The sequence below is a fragment of the Anomalospiza imberbis genome, chromosome 3, assembly GCF_031753505.1.
Source record: "Anomalospiza imberbis isolate Cuckoo-Finch-1a 21T00152 chromosome 3, ASM3175350v1, whole genome shotgun sequence".
In the NCBI taxonomy this organism is placed as follows: Eukaryota; Metazoa; Chordata; class Aves; order Passeriformes; family Viduidae; genus Anomalospiza; species Anomalospiza imberbis.
In genome coordinates, this window is record NC_089683.1 from 45,543,565 (window position 1) to 45,567,329 (window position 23,765).

General features: G+C 41.4%; 1 long non-coding RNA gene across 1 annotated transcript; it reads right to left on the reverse strand.

Moving 5' to 3' along the window:
- Window positions 1-8,666: 8,666 nt before the first annotated feature.
- LOC137470640 (uncharacterized) lies at window positions 8,667-10,569 on the reverse strand. Its single transcript, XR_010997170.1, has 2 exons — window positions 10,429-10,569; window positions 8,667-9,250 (listed from the first exon to the last, which is right to left on the reverse strand). It is a non-coding gene; the product is annotated as an uncharacterized lncRNA (long non-coding RNA).
- Between the last annotated feature and the right edge of the window lie 13,196 nt (window positions 10,570-23,765).

Sequence of the window (23,765 nt, forward strand, 5' to 3'; positions counted from 1 at the left end):
TGCTTTTCAATGATTTTTAGTATGACATTGAACAACTGCTTTACCTTTATTAGTAGATTTGACCAACGAGGATAAAAGAGGGGAAGAGAGGTGCAAATAAGAGTCACACTATGATCAGACTATTCTGCATACTCACCTTCATCAACCCGTATCGTGTTACCAGTAGTGCCATAGCTATCTCCTCTTATGTTGAATTTTTTTCCTTTTGGCTTTTCTGAAGGTAGGGGTGAAGCCTGTGAAGCAAATTGTTGTTTTCCTTTAGTGCAGTGGGTATTGTTTGTTTGTCTGACATTGGCTTTCTAGCTTTGATTTTGCAATGTTTTTTAAACACACGCGTTGCCATGCCTTTGTGCTGAAGGCAGACAAACCAAAGAAACATGTGCAACCCTTAGAAAGTAGTAGAAGAGTTTCACGCAGCACCATGAGATTTTAATTTTTTTAGATTTTGTTCCCTGTCCCTTTCTTTGCAATTCCTAATGTTTTGCATGCTTTTTGAACCAATGCCAAGCTGTGCATTGATGTTTTTGTGGCAGCATTTATTGGAGCCCCACAAAGCTGCTCTGGAGGGGTAGGAGCCATGCAAGACCCCACTGTATCACAGGGCATTTATTCACAGCAAGGCTCATCTGCTATTTTCTTGCTCAGTCACTCCGTTTTACAGCCTCGTCCCTCATCCTCTCCTCACAGTAATCTCTGCACTTTTATTCTTGCCCCTTCACAGAACAATTCTAAGCATGCTTGTGGAGGGGCTCTGCTACTGGACTCCTATCACCACAAAAAGTGATCATTTTTTTCTGACCTTTGCTTCCTCTCTTTTATGTGATGTTTGTCCACGTGAGAAGCTGTCTCTTTGCCCATGCAGCTTAAGGTTTTTGAGAGCCTCTGGTAAAAGATGTCAAACGTCTTTTTTTAATTCCTTTTAAGTGTGTCGACCAGATCTCCCCTCCCCACAGAGGAACTTGTGAGGCATTGCCTCTCTTTGCAAAAGCTGCCTGCCTCTTCCCTGTGTCATGCTGGTTTTCTTCAAAATACTTTTTTGATACAGTTAATAGTGGTTATATATATATGGCCAGCTAGATGTTCTTTTCTGATTTCTCTATTTGGGCATAACTTCAGGTTTTTGAAGGATGCTTTTTAACTTGTAGCAACCCTGACCAAGTTGGTTAGCTAAGTTCACATTCTTTTTAAGACTTTATAAAACCTCCAAGATATGATTAGCCCTGGGCTGGAATAGAAGTGAAGTGTGAAAGCCTTGGAGAAGTCAATTGCAGGATTTAGAGACTCTTATATCTATGGTCTTTGAAGACTCTAAGAAAATCCATGTTTTACTGTCTCTGTGAGTGAGCTTCTCTGTGAATCCTTTAGATGGAGAAAATGGCAAAAAAATTTTGTTCTGTGTTTCATTATTTCTGGGTGGGCAAACTTGGTCCTTGAATCCAAGCACAAAAGCAGTCACCTCAACTAAGATTTTAGAAGTAATGAGAGTTTAACAGGAGGAAAAAATTGGGACCGCCCATCAAAAACTTGGATGAAAGGATGTGTGGGATAAACTGGGTAAATAGAAAAAAAGAAAAACACTACAAAGCTTTCCTAATAATAGATTACAGCACACTAGCCAGACATTTACAAAAACGCACCAAACCCTACTTTCTGCATCAAGGAAGTGAGTTGACCTAATCTGACTGGACTTCAGGAAAACATTTGTTAGTATGCTACTTGAAAAAAAAAATAAACTGAGGAAGACAGCAGTTGCTAAATTAACTCTTAATATGAATAAAAGCTTGCAAAGTAGTTTGGAAGGGAAAGTCTCAAGCTAACAGAAAGTTTATAGTGAACTTCCTTAAGGAATGATCTCAGACAGATCTTATTAGTTATTTTCACTGACTACTTTAAATTTGGAATGATCAGTTGAGGATACAAAGCTGGGGTGCTGCCCGCACAAAGTGGGACTGGAATATTGTATAACAAGGGGCATGAGAGTCATTTTACATTATGAGCTTGACTCAGTACCCTGGAACTCTGCCTATACCAAACTTAGGAAAAGTTCTTCAGTATGGTATTTTCACTATAAAGACAAACCAAGTGGTCAAGTTTCTTAGTTGTTCCACAGGCACGGAAGTAAAATATATCAAATAAAATTGCTATATAAAAATTCCACAATACAAATGCCATGTAGCCAGTTCCAAGGGAAAGCAAAAAACCAAACAACCAAAAAAACCCCTATTTTTGATTGTTTAATTAGAGACAGTCATAATGGTAGCTAATTTCTACAAACATGACAGAAATCTTCCAGATTCTTCTATTAAAAAAAGCAAAAAAGAAAATTCTTATTTTTAGATATTATTCAAGAGTGCCACACAAGTCTTGTACATCTGTTCCTCCTTCAATTTTACAGGCATCACCTGTTAACTGGAGATTAACCTACAAGATCAATAGAAACAATATAATGAGACACTAAGTCCATCTCCTCTGTTGTTCCTATAAAAATATTTCAGAATTTGGTCTCTTGCTCCTAGAGCTGTCAAATGAAGCCAGTGCAGGACAGCGAGTCAGAAGTGCTGTACAAATTCTGGAAGGCTTACCAGAACTAACACATTGTGATGTGCTGGAGGTAACCTAATCCTAGAGACATCTCTGTTTCATGAGCCAAGCTAGCTCACCTGCAGTGCCCTGTACTATATTGTGTGTGTATGCCAGCTCACGTCCGTAGTCGTCCAAAGTGCAGAGATTCCCAAACAAATCTGGACATGCCAGGAAATTCAGGGAAATCCCATGGCTTGTATGAAAGTGATGACACCCTTTCATAAAAAAAGCCTTTTGACACCCTTGTCATGCAATACCAGTATGACAGTGCAAAAGTCAAGGTCACAAGCTAGGAATAAAGAATGTTTGCTGTCAGTATCCATAAAAAAAGGGTAAGTTGGATGTTTCAGTCAATCCTTAAGGCTTTTAAGATGTTGAAAGCAGATAGCTTTAATATAAAAATAAATACATTAAAAATCAAAATATTAGTTGCTTTGTATCTAGGAGGCATAGGAAGGTATTAACAGCACCATAATAGGCACTAGCAACATCTCATCTGGATCACTGTGCTTACTTCTAACCCTGCAGATTAAAAAAGATTTACTGGAAGTGGAGGTAAAAAGGAGGGTTAGAAGAATGGTCAGTGAAAAGCACTCTTCTCTGGGATAGGTACAGCACAACTGGTTTGGCTGAACTCAGGCTGAGCAGGTTTTGGCAGTAAAACTGAAAAACTCAAGGGAGGACACACGGGAACGGACTTTATACCGGGTGAGAGAAATGCTCTTTAAACTGAAGTCGAAGACCTTGCAGAATGTGAGAGGTTCAGCTGGTCATAATACACATGATCTGAAATCTTTAACCATGAAGAGGAACAGATAAACAGAGGCAAGCTGATGGCAGGGGTAGCTTCAAGATGGAGTCCAGTGTCTCTGCATATTAAGTTGAAGAGTGCAACACGGCTGCCTGCAATAGAGAGGATCAGGCCCCACAGTAGAGGAGGTCTTCACCAGTCCTGCCCACTTTGTCAAGGACAAAGCTGGCTATGAAAGCTCTGATTTTCAAAACACATATCAAATTTACCCATTTGTCACCAGCCAGTTTATCACCACCCGCTATCTTATATTCAGCAGTGTTACACAAGAGTGTAAATTAATGTGGAGTGCAATACTCCTAATTATTACAGTTGGGGAGCAAATGGGGCCATGCATATGCAAATATCTAATTAGTCACATTGTGGTTGTCTGTCTGTGGAAATACCCTGTGTGACTATGAAATCATACTGCCTGCTTTGGCTTATACAATGATGTGTGTTGCTGCGAGTCTTGCATAAGGAGAATTAGTCCTTCTGTTTTAATAATACTGCACAATTCTGCTCAATTCTGAGCCCTTAATCTTGCATCACAGTGAAACACTGTAACAGCAACACATAATTGTCTATTTTTCCAATTTTCTATTTTGTAAAATGCTAATTCCTGACCTCTGCTGAATGTGTACAGTGGCCTACCTTGACACAATATTAGATTAATCTTAACTGAAAAGAGTTTCAGTGCAGCTGTAATAGAAAAAAGAATATGACTTCACCTACCCAGGAATTTCAGGTTTCGGTCTTCTTTTCTCAGAAGAATGTTATCGTTTCACTATGACACATTTGTAGTTTCATGAGTTCTGTTTGCTTTAGCCTGAGATGACCTGGCCTTATTAGTTCCTTCTATACCCTCCAGTTTTGGTGGGGTCCCAAGGGCCTCCTTAATGGTATTGCAAAAGGAAATCCCCATAAACCACATAAATCCCTAAAAAAAGCTGATGGCAAAACTGAGCAGATCTCTGTTCGGGCAGGCAGCGTCCTCCCCTTGCGCAGCACTGCCACGGGTGTCGATTGCAGCCCTGCAAAGAGACAGAGGACGGCACAGCAGCCCATAGGTTCTGCTTGCTCTCCATGACTGAAAGGCCATCCTCACCCAGAGCACTTTTTCTGTATTTGCTCAATTTTAAGATACCTATTTGCTGCGATTTCCAGGGCAACATCGTCACTGTGGTGCTTCTGTAATTTACAGATAAAAGGTGACAGAAATGTGGTTTGGAGGACTGGGCACGATATAGGGTTGTGTTCACTAAGGCTGGCAAGATACCTGCCTTTCTGCTCAATTTGTAGGGCTAACTGGTTACTGAATTATCACTACTTTGTTTTGCGGAGTGTCAGCAATGGATCGATAAAAAAATGTGCTTCTGTGGTTTTATAAATACCTCTACCTTTTCTCCAGAATACAATAATTTCTTATCTTACTGCTTATACACAGCAATTTAGATTCCTTCTAATTACTAACTAATTTTATGATTAATTTCACCTCCTTCCCCCTCTCCCAAAATGCAGACATGTATATTCTTACGTACATACGCATACCTCATCAAAATTATTTCAGCATAAGCGTGAATACCACGAACCAAAAGTTTGGCATCCCTGCTACAGTGAAAGATGACTGCCACCTATGGGTAAGAGTTCATGTTAACATATTTAGATAAAATTTTAATATTATTCTTTTTAGTTAATTCAGTTTGTAATTACCTACCAGGACAAAGTTCTGATTAATTTGCTTATATTTTGTCAACAACAATCACTGAAAATCATCCTCTGAAAGTTAGCTATTAAACTAACTCCCTTACGAAGGAGCATCAGCTTTACGACAAATAAAAAAATGGGGTACGTTGTTCTTATTTTTCTTATTAAGAATAAAGACTACATAGGAGTGCTCTAATTCCCTATGCAAAGAAAAAAGACTTATTGCTATGCAGCTAGGTACAGCATATTAGATAAAACTGTATTTAATGACGACTATAATGTTAAAGTTTAGCTGTCTCAAGGTTTTAATATTTTGCTTGCTGTTTCTTTTACTAAATACATACAAATATCTTAGCTGTGCAGTTCCATGAAAATGTGTGTATAATCAGTATGCCATAGTAATTTTCTTTTCAAATTTTTTCATTTTCCATAGTAAAATGAAAGCTAAGTGGGGGAAGGGAGGCAGTAGAAAAATGTATGTCCCGATTACGTAAGCCTCAATTTTTCTGATAATCAATCTGCACAGCATTTACCTAGAAAACTCAAAAGAAAGCACAGACTGGAAAGCCAAATTTATCACATCAAAAATACTTTTTTCTGATTCAGTTTTCAGGTACTTAAAAGCAAACAGCCTGACAATTCTGTATATCCGGCTACCAAAGAGAAAAGCGCTCGATTACGGCTGCTATACTGTGGTAAGCTGCATTAAAATGGACATTACAATCTCTTTCTCAGAAATACCATATGTAAAAACTGCTGGAAGTCTAGCAAATTAATACATATATTTCAGTTTGGGAAAAAATCATTTTGCTCTAATAAACAGAAGCTAATCGTAGCCATAATATTTCTCCCTTTCGGGGCTGGGACACAGTATTTCTGAAGGAAGAGAGACGAACTTAACAAAAGAGAAAATTATATTAAAAGAGAGAGCAACTAATACAAACAAAGAATAAGTCCAATACTGATTTTTTAAAAAAATCTCCCTTTTAAAGTGATCTTAGTCATGGGACTTCTCGTTCGTATTGCATTTTGCTAAATATGATTATCGGCCTATCTAAAAAACCCCAAATCGGTATTACACTAGTGCTCACCTCCTCCATTTTCACAACATAAAATTAATACTAAACCTATATTATAAACTTGCAAAATACTGTAAAAGTGGCCAGTAAATGTTGCTCAAATATCTGAGGTTCACACATCACCATTTCATGCTTGCTTTCTAACGGCATCGGTACCCTTTCTAATCTACATAATTCAGATGCCTGCAGTAAAATCTTTGAGCTTCATAGAAAAAAATCATCTTCTAGGTAAAGTCACCGCTTCACAGTACTATGTTAGCGATGCATTTTCCTGACATATTTTAGGCCAAAAATAGCATTCTTCAATTTACTCCCTTGTGTCCACTTTGGCTACCGAATCAAACTGTCACCGGTCCGGTAACATTCCCCTGTATTTTCAAACCACAGTTTAAACTTAAACCACTGAGTCTCCTTTGATGGGAACTTCATATCAGACAGAAATTATTCCTTAGCACATTTGATGAATCCAGCTTAAAATAAAACACCAGAACTGCATGAACATCTGTGACAAATGACTTGTCTCAGTCATCCTGCTCTTTCTTATTTAATCTCCCACTGGAGTACAATTTCATAGGTACACTATTTTATAGTGCAGACCTCCTCCTACCAACCTACTGCTTGCAAAAGGAATTAAAAAATATATTTTCCATGTGTCATACCAAAATCTGAACAGCTTATATTTTAACCTTTCAAAATAACTAGAAGTAGGAAAATGGAAATAAACAAATAAGCTAGTACCTCAAATTTACAAAAGCAACAAAAAGGTAAAGAAATGTAGAAATGCAATTAAGGATTATTAAACTAAAAGATCTGCTAATGGAATATGAAACAAACTCTCCTTTCCTGGTGACACATTGCTGAGTTACTACCTGCATAACCTACAAGTAAAAAGGAAGAGAAAATATTTTTAAGTATAGTCAGTATGACGAATTTTGAGATATTCCTATTTCAGTCTCTTTAAAACCAAGGCCATATTAAAAGACAGGGTACTCAACTAGATCTACATGATATTGGAAAACCCAGAAAGGTTTTTCCTGATTTTTTGCCGCCAATGATCTCTGTGTTTTACAGAGGGAGAAAAAAATTCCACAAATCAGGCAGCGTTCTTAATTCTCTGAAGTGCTTGCTGTTAATTTTATACCCTTACAGAATGACGAGTAAAATTCCACTTTCCAAGTAAAGAAATACAGAACGTCGTATCATAGCTTTAAAAAATGATACTTTCAGTTCTATATAGATGTCTCATCAATTTCACTTGAATGCTGCTTATACTGTATAACACAGATTTTACTTTAAATAGTAGTACTTAATGCCCATATGGATTTTTTGTTACCTAATAGCTTTGCTAGATTGGTCATGGATTTTTTTACTGTGCTATATATTTTTTCAGTACTTAGTTATATGCCTGCATTTTCCAACAGACATTCAAAATACTACTGCATTCTGGTCTATTCCACTGTTTTGACACTGAAGTGCATTCAGATACTCATAATGTCTTTATAGAGGCAAGTAAACAAACAAAAAAACCACAACAGGTAACCTTATGATGTTCTGGAATGAATGGGACTTTATTCTAATGGGAGAAAACCTGTTTGTTCACAATAACTTAGTTTGTAGCTGAGAAAGAGAGCAACACCCCTGGAATCAACTCGCTGAAAATTCCAGAAATGCAAGAAGCTTCACAAAAAGTCTGCAGTTACCTTGTTTTTAAAGTAACCATGCAGAGCTGACAGCTATTAGCAGTAGCAAGGACTTGCATAACAAGGACTTGGAGGAAGGCTTAGTACTATCCATGCTGGAGTGATTTAAAGAGAATGAAGGCACGTATTTCTTTATGATGCATTATGTAACAACAGAGAGGACAATGTGAGGCATTAAAAAAACTACAGGACCCACACTTGATCTCATTCTTGTTATTTATCAGACAAATATTTAATAGTGCTTCTAGCAGAAGGCTTATGAAACACCAAGCATAGGAATGTTATCCGGTATAAATTAGTTTGAAATGTTTTAGGTGACGTAGTCTATGTTTTGTACATCTTTAGAAAAATGTAATAGGCCCTATAATTCATCTGCTTCAAACTTCTGCAACACATGCAATCTCAGATAAAAATGTCAAAATCAGTGATAGCCGGACCTTCTGGTTCACATTAGTGAAGAGAAAACTGCTGTTGAGCTGACACATTGATAGATTACGAGTTCTGCTGAAGAATAGCTAAAAATGGTGACTCAATCTTGTCGCTACTATGTAAGAAGAATAACAGAAGTGGTGATGATACTCATGATATCATGTCTTTTATCAAACTCCTAAAGGGTATTGGTGCATTGAACACATTCTCTTCCTGAGAGCTTCTGGTTCCAAAAGTACCTGTGTAAGTAAATGAAACTAAATAGGCCTATTAAAAACCGGGATCACTTTGTGCCCTAAATTTATTTAAACATTGATATAAATAGCAGATTGTAATAAGATTTTTTCTTGGGGGGGGTGTCCTCTCTCTGTCTCTGTGTTTGTTTTTTTTTTACAGTAGAGATGCTGGTCTTGTAATGATGAAATGGAGAGCTAGGAGGATTATGAAACACAAGTAACATGAAGGGCAAATCTGACTGAAAGAGAGGGAGAATATTATTCCAATTATTTAAAACTTCACTGTGTTTCTTTACTAAATTTAATCAATACAGGTCCCCTGAAATCTATATGGTGATACAGATGCATCCAAGATGCATATAAGATAATGCGGATCATCATCTTCTGTTAGGACAGTAAATAAAAACACTTGTATAATCATCTTTTCTGAACAGCTCCCGAATCTTTAGTTATGCAGAACAGAACTTTTAAATAAGGCACCTTAAGTGCTTCTGCTATTCTACCCTTGGTCCTCTGTTATCTGAAACTTATGTGGTCGTTAATGCTGAAGTGAAGTCAGCTTTAAATGCTGACTTCTGTTCCTCAGTGCTTCATACTTCCCTGTGCTGCTGCAAATCACCATGGAAAGCTCAAGATGGAGGGAACGGGGCCTGGGTGGCTTGTGCCTTCCTCCCACAAAGATCAGAAAATGCTCCTGGCGCTTACTTCCGATGCATCCAAGGAGTTCTGCAACAACAGAAGGGGAAAAAAGGCTTCACAGTCCTCATCTTTCACTGACAGGAAAAACAGGTAAGGAGGAGGAGGAAACAGAAACGTGGGGGAGGACAGGGGTAACGACTTCATTTTAGAGGCTCCCCTTTTCTAAAGGGAAAGAAACCTTGACACAAACTTCATCACATCACAGAGATGTAGACAGGTAGGCACCTCAGATTTCTGATAACTCAGTGGGTTTGTTTCAGGGAAAGATTAAGCATTCATTTGATTTTTAGTTTTACATTTACCAGGGCCTCTACAGCAAGAATTTGCAGCTTCTCCTGCAATAATTAATGTTTCATGTTGCATAGGAATTTCTGATAACATTAAAAAAACCCTCTCTAACAAAACTGTGACTTAAGCTGTGTTCTTAATTTGATGATGAATGGGGAAGAAAAGCAGCAAGGCAGAAAGTTTATCACCCTACACTAAAATGTAGGGAGAACTAGAAACTGAAATCAAATTAAAAAAAACCAAAAAGGTCTCAGCCTTGTTCCATGTTTTTCCTACAATTCTTACACATGCATTTGCCTTTTGAGTATGCAGGCCGACATCTTTAGGATATTCAGGCAACGCATTAACACACTGTAGATACGGAAAAGAAGTCAGAAATATTTGTAGAGTGTGAAGCAGCAAACAGTAACAAAGAAGAAATGTTTTACGTAATGCTATCATGGCTTGACAACGAAGTAGATTTATACCATGTTCTTTCAAGCTAGTAAGCTTGGTAACAAGTGAAATGGGTTAAATTTTCTGAGTTTGGAATGCAATTGATTTATGTTTGTTCCACAGTGCTACGCAGCTCTTAAATGTACGAGCTCCTGCGGATGAAAGTCTGCTTTTAGGACAGGCCCCGCAGTGACAGGCTGCGGCATGGCAGGGAGAAGCCCAGGTAATTCTGGCGGGGCAGCGGCTGGCGATGCAGGACGCAGCAGGTACCCAGCCATGCAGCCAGCCCGCCTTACGTAAGGACTTCATTTTCGTTCGGCTACATCTCGCCGCCGCGCGAGACAGGGGAAAGGAGGCTATTCCATCTCCCCGTGCAGCCCCATCCCCTGTGCCAGGCCCAATGACCGCATCCTCGCATGTTTTAATTTTTTAATTTTTTTTTCTCTCCTCTCCAAACAGCACATCTACACAGTGGCGTTTACCTATTCGCTCGCGCCGTGGCTGCCACGCAACCTATCTGGGCGGCCGGCTGGCACAGCCCGCGGTCACCGGAGCGATGTCGAAGAGGAAACTCCCGGTCCCTCTTGGGGCGAGGGGCGCGCCGCGGGCCGGCTCCGGGCGGGCAGCTCTCCCTCCTCGGCGGCGGCGGCGGCGGGTGTGCTCCGCTCTGCGGCCAGCGGCGGGCAGCGTCCATTGCAGCTCGGCGGGTCCGCGTCCGGAGTCCAGGGGCTCCGGCAGCCAGCGGGGGCACCCGGCCCCCGCTCCCCTAAACACCGCTGGCCAGGTGCGTTTATTTCTCATCCCGTCCTCTTCCCACAAATCCACCGTCTGCGGCCGCCGAGCCCCAGCAGCAGCCCGGCCAGCCCCCGAGTCACCACCGATCGCTCTCCCCTCTCGCTCTCGCTCTCTCTCTCTCTTTCCCTCTCGTTTCAAGCTCTCCCCGAGGAGGAAACAGCACAGCGGGGCCGCTCGTCCTGCGCTTCACCGCGCGGGAGGCGCCGCCGCCGGAGCGCTTAAAACAAAGCGGAGAACAGTCACTTTCCACACCGTTCCCTTCCCTCCCCGCGCCGAGTAACGCGGCTGGATAGGGGAGCTCGCCCAGCAGGGATGAAAACCAAGGGGGGGCGAAGGCAGGAGAACGCACCCGCCCAGCCCGGAGCCCCCCGGCTGCTCCCCGTTCCCGGCGCATCCCGGCGCACCTGACAGCCCGCCGCGCGCGCTGTATTTCCCTCCCTTAGCGACAGGGGAGGCGCGCGCCGGCCGCGGCCCCGCCATTGGCGGAGCGTAGCGGCACGGCGCGGCCATTGGCTGCGGCGGCGACCAATGGGGCGCGCTGTATCCGGGAGGCAGCGGCTGCGGAGCTATTTAAATCCTGCCCGGTGATGTCAGCGCGGGCGGCGCGGGGGGAGCGCCGGGCAGGGCGCGCCCGTCGCCGCCGTCCCGCCTGTCAGGCCGCGTTAGGAGCAGCGCGGCCGCCGCCCCCTCCGCGGGGAGTGGAGCGGGAGGGGCCCGGCGCACCTGCACGGCCGGCCCCGCCTCACAGACCTGGCAGCACCCCGCTCCTCTCCCCGCTGACTTGCCACGGTGTCGCTCCTGGAGGGTGCGGGTTAATCCCGGGGTGCTGGGTGCGATCTCTGGTTGCGCGAGTGTCGCGCTAAGGCCTCGCTCGCAGAGAGAGCAGAATGGCAACTCTCCGCGCTGAAAGCGCTTCTGCCAGCTGTTCGCGGGGGAGGTACCCTCACTGTACTGTATTTGCACCCAGTGCCTCTCTGTGGCACTGAGCCCCTCAACTCAGGAAGGACACTGAGGGGCTGGGATGAGTCCAGAGAAGGGCAATGAGGCTGGTGAAGAGTCTGGAGCATCAGTCCTGTGAGGAGCAGCTGAGGGAGCTGGGGTTGTTTAGCCTGGAGAAAAGGAGGCTCGGGGAGGCCTTATTGCTCTCTACAGCCACCTGAAAGGAGGGTGTAGGTGGGTGGGGTCGGTCTCTTCTCCCAGGCAACCAGTGGCAAGATAAGAGGGCACAGCCTCAAGCTGTGCCAGGGGGGGTTCAGACAACATGAGGGATTTCTTCACAGAAATGGTGATTAGACATTGGAATGGACTGCCAAGGAACATGGTGGAATCACTGCCCCTGGAATTGTGATGGAAACACCCATGATGTGACCAAAATGCAGGCATCTTACTTTCCACAGAGGTGTGTCACCCATGATGGGAACACACAACTACAAGATTTTCTCAGTTTGCAGATGAATGTGTGCTCCGGCTATAGATTTTTGGCCCATATAACTACAGGCATTTTGGTTGCCCAAAAATGTGAGTTAAACTATTTTGCTGCAGAAGGACTTATGGTGAGGTGACATGTGGAAGTGGTTCCCTAAAAGCAATTCTGTGATATGGTTAAGATAAATGCAGAGGAGGCCACTGAGCTGAATTTTGTTGATGCCAAAAAAAAAGATTTGTCACTAAGAAATTAGGACCAAAAGCCAGGAAGAAGGAGGCTGTCGTTGAAAGCATGTTTGTTTCTTTGCTGTGGCAAGGTGCAACAAAAGTAGAGGACAGCAGAAGAAGGCTGATCATGGAGGTGACTTCTGTGAGGTTAGGGATGGCATGTCGTAACTTGGGATCCTCAGGATGGGTCTGATATTCTTTTAAGGACATTCTTCCACTGAGAGTCAGGTGGAAGGATGCAAGAGCCACTTTCAGGAACTGACTCCACATGCCTTTTCAGTCCCATTGGAATTTCCTTGTTTTCCCGATTTGGGAGGCTTCTTGGAATAAAGATTAACTCACTACACTCAGTGTGTTATTTATGTATTGTATTTGTCCATTAATGCCACCATACTCCAGATTTCCTGTGAGTTACCAACAAGACTCAAGAATAATATTTTTTGTTGTTTTGACTGCTTGTCAAGACAAGCACTGTTGTTAGACCTGGTTCCCAGCTCTGTTACTTCCAGAGTGTTACCTTCCTCTAAAATATCAAATCAGCATTAGCAAGAGATGAAAAGCTGGGCAGAGGTTTTCATGGTGGCCCTGCTCTTGACACATGCATCTTGCTCAATTGCTTAAAACTAGTGATGAGATCTGATTTAAGAATAAATTTTTCTGTAGTGTGGCCTGTTGCATTTGAGATAAGAAAAATAAAATGGTAAGAGGGAAGCATTCACCCCACTTAGCAAGATGGAATGCGGTTAATTTTGTCAAAGAAACTTGGGTATTTTAGGGACAAGAATTTCTGGACAGAGCCCTGACCCCGGAACAGTATAAACCTTAAATCTGTTGGCAGGACGGTGGAGTGGAAGAGGTTAATATATGTAAGTGGAAGACAAATGGATATTTCTGGACTTCACAGCTATGGCATAAACTTTAAGGGGTGGAAAGGAATGTGAAAAGTTCATCTCATCTATCCCATGATTTTACTACCATAAAGCATGATCCAATCTCCCCATCTCTTTCCTGGTAAATACCCCAATTATGCAAATATCTTTAGGGATGAAACTTAATGACCTCCCCATGCATCTGTTTGAGTTCTCTGCTTTCCTTAGCTTAAGACAGTCTAGTTCTCTTTTTATGACCCTGAGAGACTGGAATCTCTGATTCTTCCCCACTTAGTTCCACACATCTGCTTAAGAAGGGTCTGGAGAAAAAGGCCAGTAGTTAATGTCAACATTTACTCATGGTTTTTTTTTTTTTTTCTTCCTAAACAAGCATGATGAATTAACAAAATTAATGGCAGGTGAAATTTACAGCCCTGGGAAGGTAGCACACACTGCAGGGGAAGATGGATGGATGGATGGTGATGAAGTGATGACATCAGCTCTAAAGAGAAAGGTAGGGACAGCTGGGTGCAGCTCCACTGAAAAAAAAAAAAAGAAAAAGAAAAATCCCAACATCCAAATTTTAGCATTCTTAAGGAAAGGGATGCTGAATGATGAGCAATAAAATGCTGCTGTAAATGATACTCACTGGACATTACAGTATGTAGCAGTACCTCAGCTTCAGAGTTTTGAAGGGCATACAAAGATCACTGTTAGAGCTAGGTAAACAGAGACACGGAGAAACCAGAAAGCATGTGAGTAGCTGAAGCTCAGATGAGGCAGAAGTCATCTGGAAATCCTTTCCCAGTCTAGACACTGCTTCTTCCTGGCCAATCTTTAGAAATCATTCCTGATCCAGACTAGTGATACATAATAGTGTCGTTTTTTCCTGTTAAGAACACGTTTTGCAGAAGGGTCTATAACATGGTGTAGGATTCAGCTGAATTCAGGCTACAAGATGGGGTCACTGCAGTCCTCTGCTTTAAAACATCGCTGATAAAAATCTTACTTTAAATTTTCTGGTCAGGACTAGTGAAGCTTTTCAAATTTAAAATGTGTTTTGTGTGAAAAATCCCTCTATTAAATAATTAGCAAATGCTCTGAGCATTACTGCATATTTTATATTTCATCTGCCTGGAAGAAATGGACAGTTCTGTTGCTATAGATTAACTGCAATTTATTTTGTAAAACTCTGACTGCTGGAAGAGAGAGACTTCTTATTTCTTCTTATTTCTCTTGCATCCAATTACTCAAGGAATGGGGCTGGACAGAAGAAGGGTTTAGCCGTACATTTTTTTCTATTCCCCGTCCCAGTGGACATTTGAGTTTACAAAAAAATTCTGCAAAAGCTGTAAATGTGAAAACCAGAGACTGAGTGGTTCAGCAGTACAAAGAATTCAGTGCTGGATCTTATTTTCTTGGCAGGCATTGGCTAGGGTGGCTTGTTTATTTTACCTTTTACATAGCCTTATTCCACATTTTAGTGTAAATTTTCCTCAGGCAGAAAAAAAAAATCATTGCTGTTGCATGAATTAGTCTTAGGTACCAATGGACACTAATTGTGTTTAAAAGGAAGAATTCCACATAAAAAGCTGTTCAGATTTAACCTTTTTCCTCTCAGAAATGGTGTTACAAATGATTCTTTTAATGGAATGAAGGATAAGATCACCTTTCAAGTAATTTTGATGATCAAATCTGTGTTCCTGAGGCTCTTTGAATTGAAGGTTGTGTCAGAATTGTGGCCCTTGGCTCTGCTCTGGGCATTTCTGTATATCTCATTTCTGTTAGGCTACACCAGCAGGCCTTGGTGTGACAGACTGATAACTGTCACATCTGTTTTCCTAGAAAGTCGTTTTGTCCCATTTTCAAGACAAACTTTGAATTCTGAGATCGTTTTATATCCCTAGCACTGCAATGGGTAGCACCATTCCTGAAGGAAAAAATGCTTCAATTTTCATGTGTGCTGGACCTAACAGCCCTCCTGGCAGTCTGCAGGAGCCTTTAGTCTGCCAGAAGATGCAGGTGTGGGTTTCTCAGCATGAAGGAATTGCTCTAGATTACAGAACATAGACAAACATTGATTAACCAAACATGCCTACAACACACAAAAGTTCTCTAAGAGTATAAGCTAACTTCCTAGTCTTCTCCCATAGTGTAGCACCAATAGCTCAAGTTTCTAAGCAGACCTCTACTTAATTTCACAGGCACTGCTTAGGTGGCTGCTCCAGTTTGGTTTGTAAGCTGTGTTATACAGAAAGTGGTCACCTGTGCGTGCTGTCTCTGCACGCACTGGGGCTCAGTCATGTATTTTGCCCACATCAGTTTCTTCCGCAATGTTGCCTGGTTAGCGCTTGCAGCAAGCATCCTGTGGAGCCTTTGGAAAAGTCTCTTCCAGCTTCCTGGAACACACAGGATGCTGTTGACCATCATGGAGTATAAAGGGGATGTTTGCAGTGGTATTCAGTGGTCTGTCAAGGACCAGGTCCCTAGTCAGGCCAATGAGGATTGCAGGGAAGAATCAAGGGCTTGGGTAAAACGAATTCTCCATTCTGGCAATCAGACTGGGGAAATGCGTGTTTCCTTGCAGCCCTGCTGCAGCTTGCACAATCTCTTCTATCTCCAAAACACTGCTGAGACTGATGCCAATGAAAATAACAGGCAGAAACATTTTTAACATTTATGCTACTCATTTGCAATTCAAGTATGGTGAACTCCTGTGTGCTGAAAAGCAGGGAGCAGAATAGAATGGACCAGTCTGTTTATGAGGACTGCAGAAGTTATTTACCATCTCTGAGATTTAGAGGATTGTTTTAATGTTATTGATCAGCATTTCCAAAACAATGTTGAACTGTAGCTTTCCTGTTGTGATAAAGCTGAATGACTACGATCTTGATGCTTTCTCTGTTAGTAGGTTGGCTCCAAATATCAAAAGGCATGGGACACCAAAGAAGGTTGTAAGAATGTGTTCAAAATAGCATAAGGAGGAATTCTATGTAGTATTTCCTAGGTACAATGTTCCTAAAGAAATGAAAAACTTTACTTTATTCTTTCATAAAACTTACCTCTATATGTATAACAAAGTCTGTTTTTAAGTATTGGCTTGTTTGAGCAACTACTTTTAGATTTGTGATGAAGTATAATGTGATGTGATATCATGTCAGTGGGCAGTATTATCTCTGCATAATTTTCCATAAAGGGTATGGAACTTGAGAGAAATGTCCTTTTACAATCCCCTGTAATGAAGGGGGAAGCTTGTCAGCTGATTTGCCCAGTCTGTGGATTATTTTTGTTTTTAAGAGTTAGCTGTCACATTTCACTGTGTTCTTTCTTCTCAACTCCTGAAAAACAGATTATTCAATCACTAGCATAAAATTTTAAGTCCAGAGATGACTCTTACAGTAAATACCAATGTGACATTTAATATAAATTCTTGCCTACAAATATCTGCAATAAATCTTAGATCCTATAGGTATGCATATGTATGTATTGGTACTAGAGGATGATGTATTTGGGGGGTTGAGCACCATGTTCCAAAAAAGCAAAGCCATGTAAACTACTCATCATCATCACCTCTTCATCATCTGAGCATATGCAGACACCTACCATTTTTGTGACACTGTTTTAATCCTATGTGGAATGTCTTCATGAAGGCAGCTGCATTTTTAGCATACATGGAAGATTACTGAGCTCATCACAGAGCTATTTCCAGTCAAGAATGCAAAACAGCAGAGATGGTTATTGTCCACTTCTTTCCTAATGGACATATATTTAGAGGATAGAGGACTTGGTGAGGAAATCAGACTTTCAGCACCGTCAGACAGCAATTCCCACTTATTACATGACAGATTTCACCTTAGTGGCATGAGTGGAATCATGACACATCCTCTTCCATGGTTTTCAGAGTTGATTTATAGTCTCTACCATGCTTGCACGGGACTGTTTTCCTTTCTATAACCACTTAAAATGCCATTCTTCTCTAGTTTCTATGGAATTCAAGGTTTGTAGTAAGGAAAGGCATAATTTTAACACAAGAACTGAAATTGTGTCTGACTCTTGAGTAGATAGAGAAGAATATCTCTAGTGCTATTTCCATAGGTCTTTAACTTCTAAGATAAAACTATATATCTATTCTCTGGTACCAACTTCTCTTGCATCCTTTAAATAACTGTTCTGTTAGGAGTTTTAAAGCACACAGTGCTTTTCAATTCATTCAATTCAGCATGAGGGAGAAGTGTGTATCAAATTTAAGGACCCAAATGGAATCATCAACCACTTCCAAGGCAAGAAAGCATTTACAGCTTCTTGTCCTGGGCAATAATACAGAACACTGACAAGCTACTGGGTTAACTTGTCCCACCCAATACAGAAGCCCCTGGAGTGAATCCAGCATTACTTAAGTATGAGCTGTGTCCATGTGTTTGATTGGTGTGTTGTTTTGGTTTTGTTTTTCCACAGGAATCATAACTCATTTGCACAAACAATCCCTTGTCCATAATGAATACACATACCAGGATTTATAACAGATAAATTAAATGAGATGTGCTCAGGAGACAGCAAAGAATGCAGTAGTAGAAAGGGAAAGAAGTACCCTTTTCATTCTGCCTGATAAGAATGATCACTCAGAGCAGGATATAATTTTAATTTCTAAGTTATCCAAATGCCCACATCAAAAAAGGAAAACAAAGAGAAAACAGGTCATTATGGGCACATCGGTATCACAAGCGCTTTGGTATCTTGCTTTTGTGTTGCATTCAATATCTGATTGTACAGCATACAGCACTAAAGAACACACCATTTATAAAGATGTCATTAAAGAATGTGACAGTCTGGGCTGCAGGAGACAGAAAGAAAAAATCTGTTTCCACTTAATCATTTGCCTGAATCTTACATGACTTTTTCCAGGGCAAGAAAAACAATGACTGTTAAACAAGTGGCAATTGAGCTGCTGCTCAAAGAAAGGGGTGCAACTCTATATGGCATCATTAAAAAATGAGAGCCAAAGAAGTTGTGATCTGCTGCAAACAGCTGAGGGTGTTACTCTTCAAATTAATTTAGGTAAATTTAATTTATCAGAAAATCAGCTATGATAAGATGCTGGAGAGGGATAACCATGTTATGGGTGTGGGTGGGAATAATAAGCACAGCAAAACAAGCTGGCTAGGTATGTGGAGAAATGTGTTGCTGGACCATCCTGTGAGATGCTTCATCTAGCTGAAGTATCATATATAAACTTGTGTCACGTGCTGTTGATCAGGCAGAATCCAAATGCTGAAAAGTCTGAAGTCTGGGCTGTAGTCTCTGGCTTTGTGTGATTGCCAAAAAAACCCAGTGTGGAACACTTGGTAGCATCCTAACCTCTAGTTTCTACTTGTTATGACTACATGGTGCTGTTTCATGGCAATTTGGAGGTTATTTGAAGGACTTTGGAGAAGGGAACCTGAATGGCATATGGCATTGGAATGGACCCAGCAACTGCTGGAAGATGCAAGAGGATTCACAGGGGAGGAGAAGTGCAGAGGGCAATGGAGAGAAGCCAAAGTGAGCATGCATGGAGTGCAAAGAATGAACAGAGGGGTACCATTATGTACCATTATGGTATAGTTTAAGATGTTACCTAGGGCTCTTTGGACCCGTGGGAAGCTGAAGAATCCTCTTTGCTTAGCATGGCAGACCTACTTGTCTATTTATTTTATCTGTGGTATTTCTAGAATACAAGTAATGTGCAAGCTGTACTGCAATGTGGAGATAAGTAATAAAGGCAATTCATCTGCTGGATCTGCAGAAGCTGATGCCTGAGGTCCCTCATAATCTTGTATGTGCCTGGCAGGAGAGGGGGAAGTGTAGTAAAGGAGAGTCATAGTGCACTTGGTTCTATGGTTCAAACAGCTACAGCTGTCAAAAAATAGTGCTTCTTGTTTTGGAGTTAGCTTGGGTTAAAACACTTCAGGCCTACTTGCCTGGGGCAAGCCTCCAGGCTACAATGCTGTTAGGAATTCGCAGCTTAAATCTCCTTGGCAGCAGTTGCCATTTTTCAGCTTTTGTGGCAATGGAGCAGGTTCCTGGGAATGGTGAAGGAAATCTCAGAAGGTATTTGTGAGACATCTGGGAGATACCTGTAGGGATAGGGAGGAAATCTGTGAGAAGCCAGCAGGATGTCATAGGTCTGTGGTAGACCTGCAATGAAGGGGAGGCTTTACTCAGTTTCTTTCCCTTCTCTCAATATGTTCTCATCTTTTCCTCCTCAGGGGTGGCTCCTTGTGTTCTTGGGAGATTTGAGCTTTTTTCTGAAGCCCACAACTTACTTCCCACCTTATAGCTGTCTTCCTCTATCAAGTAAATTGTACCTTGAAAAAGCCTTCCTGTGGCTTTGCTGTAGCCTCTAATTAATCTCTGCTGAAAATAAGAGAATGCTGGTGTGGCTCCTGTTACAGAGCAAAGAGGAGGCAGAAGGTGACTGGGGGTTATTTAGGCCAGAACAGCAGGTTCTGTATCCCAAGGCACAGTCCCTTACAGTCTTCAGCTGCCCCTGCTGGGCTGACCACACTCAAGTAGTACAACTAATGTCGGAGGCTCACAGTTCAATCTTCATTATGTTGCTGTGTAGTTGTCAGGGATTAACTTTGTTAGGTAAAGCATGAGCAGGCAAGTCTTATTAAGAAAACATGATGGTAGCAGTAGCAGAACTAACCTACTACAAGAACATTTGCCCAGTGACTCAATGTACCCATCATCAAGCAATACTAGAATGAAGAATGAAGCTACAGCCAGTAAAAATCAGCCAACCTGGATGGTGCTCTCCATCTCATGAAACTCATCTTCCTCAACCTGAAGGGCAGTAACAGAGCCCTACCTTCAGGGACATCTGCAACCAAGCCTGTGTAGCTGGAACCTGCACAATTAATGCTGCTCCTCCCATCTATTGACAATCACTGGTCCTGTCAGCAAGGAGAGGGGAAGTAGAGATAGCCACTCTTCCATAACTTTGTAGTGTCCTTTGCATTATTAATCATTCTTTCATAGAGGTAATGAATAGTCCCAATCCTTCCCACATATCCAGTTATTGCACAATAATTAATGTGCAATTCAGCCCATCCTGACCTAAACCACAAGATGCCGAAGTCTCTTGAGTCAGTTTAAGACTGTCTTGTAGGTTTCTAGACCAGGATCAATTAATGGTAGGTATTTTCTGCACGCTCTCTGCAAACTCCTGTCCCAGTTCCTGCCCTTTGCCTTTGAGGTCTGTTTTCCAGTGCAGTGGTGGTGAGGCAGCGGTGGCTATTGGATACACCAGGATCATAACTCAGTGGAAAGAGCCCTGATGGACACATTAGCCTCTTTGTCTCCACACCTTTGTGTGTAAGTAGAGGTTATGTTTATGTAGCTTTGCATCTAGTTTAAATGTGCAACATTCACTTGCTAACTGAATGTGCATGGATAGAATAAAACATTTTCCTCTTCATTCCAGATCTGTTTTCTAGCCAAACTAAAATCTTGGCCAGTTGACATATCTACCTCATGGATAATGTCCACTGTCTCCCAGCATAAATAAACCGCAGCTGTATGTGTTTCCTGCTAGTTAAACTGACTTAAATGACTAATTATCTCTTCATTCATATATTGCCTTTGGTCCTCATAACCTTGCAGAGTGTAAAACTGGATGATTTTCCCACTAAGGTATCCCTAAAATAGTTCAGCCTTCTTGAACAATAAAAAGTTACCTGGACTTTTTATTAATGGAAGATGAGATTCAGTTTCAGTGTTTGGAGAAGCTCTTTGTTCTCTTTCCTGATTTTCAAGGAAGCTGGTTCCTATCTTTGCTCAGAATGCTTCCATAGTGGCTTGTCTGTTTGAGTTTCAACTCATGCTACAAAGTGCTTTCTTCCTCACTAGTCTTGAAGTCGGAATAGTCCTTTACAAACAGGTAATGTAGGGCATTTTAAATATTATCCTTCTAGTCACTCTCCAAAGCTATCTGTCATGATAGGCCTATCATGGCTGGAATTTAGTTGCAGACATTCCAGGATTTGTACTCATCAAATGTCTTAGGTTGCAAATGCAAGATGTGGCTGGGGTGTGTATTCTATTGCCACCTATTAGAACCAGGTGGGATGGTTTTCTTTATCTCTTCCACAACCCATCCTCCCTCTGGGGAGATATCTTCTGTTAATGAGCCATTGAGACTTACTGATAAAATTACATCATCCCATTGTGAGATGCTCCACCCAGGGGGAGTAGCCAAGCATTCCTACCTGGATATAATCTGAGATTTGGAACACTTTGTAATTCCCTTTGGAAATCCAAAGGATTTCCTCTGGGAATCCTTTTCCACTGGATTCCCAGAGGAGCAGCCTTTTTTCTACTGGATTCCCAGAGGAAGACCAGGCTCATGTACACCAGCACTGGACCTTCAGTGGAAAACCACACCCTTCTACAGAATCACTGCTTCAACTTCTATCACTCCAGGAGGACTGCAGCCACCATTTAATCAGGCTGCTACCAACACCCTGACCAAAAAGGTGTCAAGTCATATTCTGTCTGTGTTGTTTTGTATATTTTTATTTTTATTTTTATTTTTATTTTTACTTTTCCTAATACAGAACTGTTATTCCTACTCCCCGTATCTTTGCCTGAGAGCCCCTTAATTTCAAAATTATAATAATTCAGAGGGAGAGGATTTACATTTTCTATTTCAAGAGAGGCTCCTGCCTTCCTTAGCAGACACCTGTCTTTTCAAACCAAGACATCATAGTAGCTACTTCATAAATACCATCTCTTTCTACCTCTACATCTACCTCTCCTTTTCCTGATAATTAAATTGCAAAATCTTTGTGACTGAGAACGTTGTAATGTTGCTCTCTGTTTAGAGAGATGCCTATTACAATTGGCTTATCATTCATGACTAGAATTCTTAGGCAGTAGTGGAATAAAATTTCTTTTTAAAAAATTTAATTATGTATTCATTCAAAAATACCCTGTGTTTTAAGGGAGTATTTTAGGATATTTGAGTGGAATATTCCTGAAAATACAAAATGCCAGTGATTCAGGATTCTATCCATAAAATGGTTTCTCTATCACTCCAATTGCCATGGAGTTCTTCTTTTTACCTTGTTTGTAAAGCCAATATTAAACACTTTTAGAGTTTATCTGGACTCTCACCACAAGACCATAAACTGGATCAACCTTCACTGTGGGAATGCAGTGATATTAGGACAGAGCAGTTTCAAAAGCTCAGCAACTGTGTATTCTTTTAGATACTTAAAGTAATAGATTTTCTAAGCTGTATAATCTCACCAGATTCTTAAAGGACACCATCTGTCTGTATCATCACAAAAGTCCAAGTATGCCCTCCCCCTCCCAAAAAATGCAAGATGTTTTTTAATCATAACTGTTGAATATACTTTCACAATTCAAGAAATTTAACAATGTTTTTGAAGATAAAAGAACACCAACAAAACTGAGAAAGCAGATTGTGGGACTTTCCTCCCTAGACCTGATGGGAATGTGGAATTTGAACGTTTGTCCTCCTTTGTTCCCTCAATTCAGGAACACCATTCTTCCTGTACTACGGACAAAAATCATAATACAGATCTCTCAATGTACTGTCGGAATAACAGGGCAGAAAACAAAAGTTAAATGTTTACAACTGACCGAGTCCTACTCTGTTTGTCTGTACCCATGGTAGAAAAGGAGCCATTCTCTGAGTGTTGTGTTCCTGGTCAGAGAGGCCTCCTATACCCTCGGACACCATCACTCCATCTCCTTTCTCAACAGTACCATTAAATTGTGCGCTGGCATGGCTTTCTGTGGAAATCCCTCATGCACATAAATGAGTAGAACGATAATGACAGAAAAGTGCCTCAAGCTGAAGTATCAGGATGCAGTTTCACAATTCGCCTATACTGCTCTTAGTCCGTTTTGCCATATCCTTCCCCTGTGCCCTACACCTGCCAGCAGCAAAAGTGGTCCTACAATTACATACAGACTGACCAGCCACACTAGACATACAAATCTGGCAAAGCCAGCTGATTTTGGAGAGGGAAGAGTCTGTTTTCTGTTTAGGCAGATCCCTTGCCCCCTACACAGCCCTGTGAGAGTCAGCACCAACACATAACAAGGGGGCAGGGGCAGGGCATAAGGGCAGGACATAAGATTGTCCATATCTTTAGCAGCAAAGGAGATGACTTAAGGTGGTAAAATCTCCCACTAGAAAAGGCATTAGAACAGACTAATAAAAATGAATTCAGAAATTGCCAGGGCTTCACAATATCTATTCTTCAATTTCAGCATGGTTAAAATATGAAACTGCTCTATTACTTTTTGTGGTGTACCACTTGAATTGGGTGCAGGAATTGAAGGTGAAGGGTTTGGGATATTTTTGGTATGCTAGTATGTCTGATTTCTGCACCAAGAAAATAAACTAAAACTGTAACCAAAACTAGAATAGTGTATACAGCAGGTGGATAGAATATGGAGAGTCAATATGGCTTTATCACAGGGAAGTT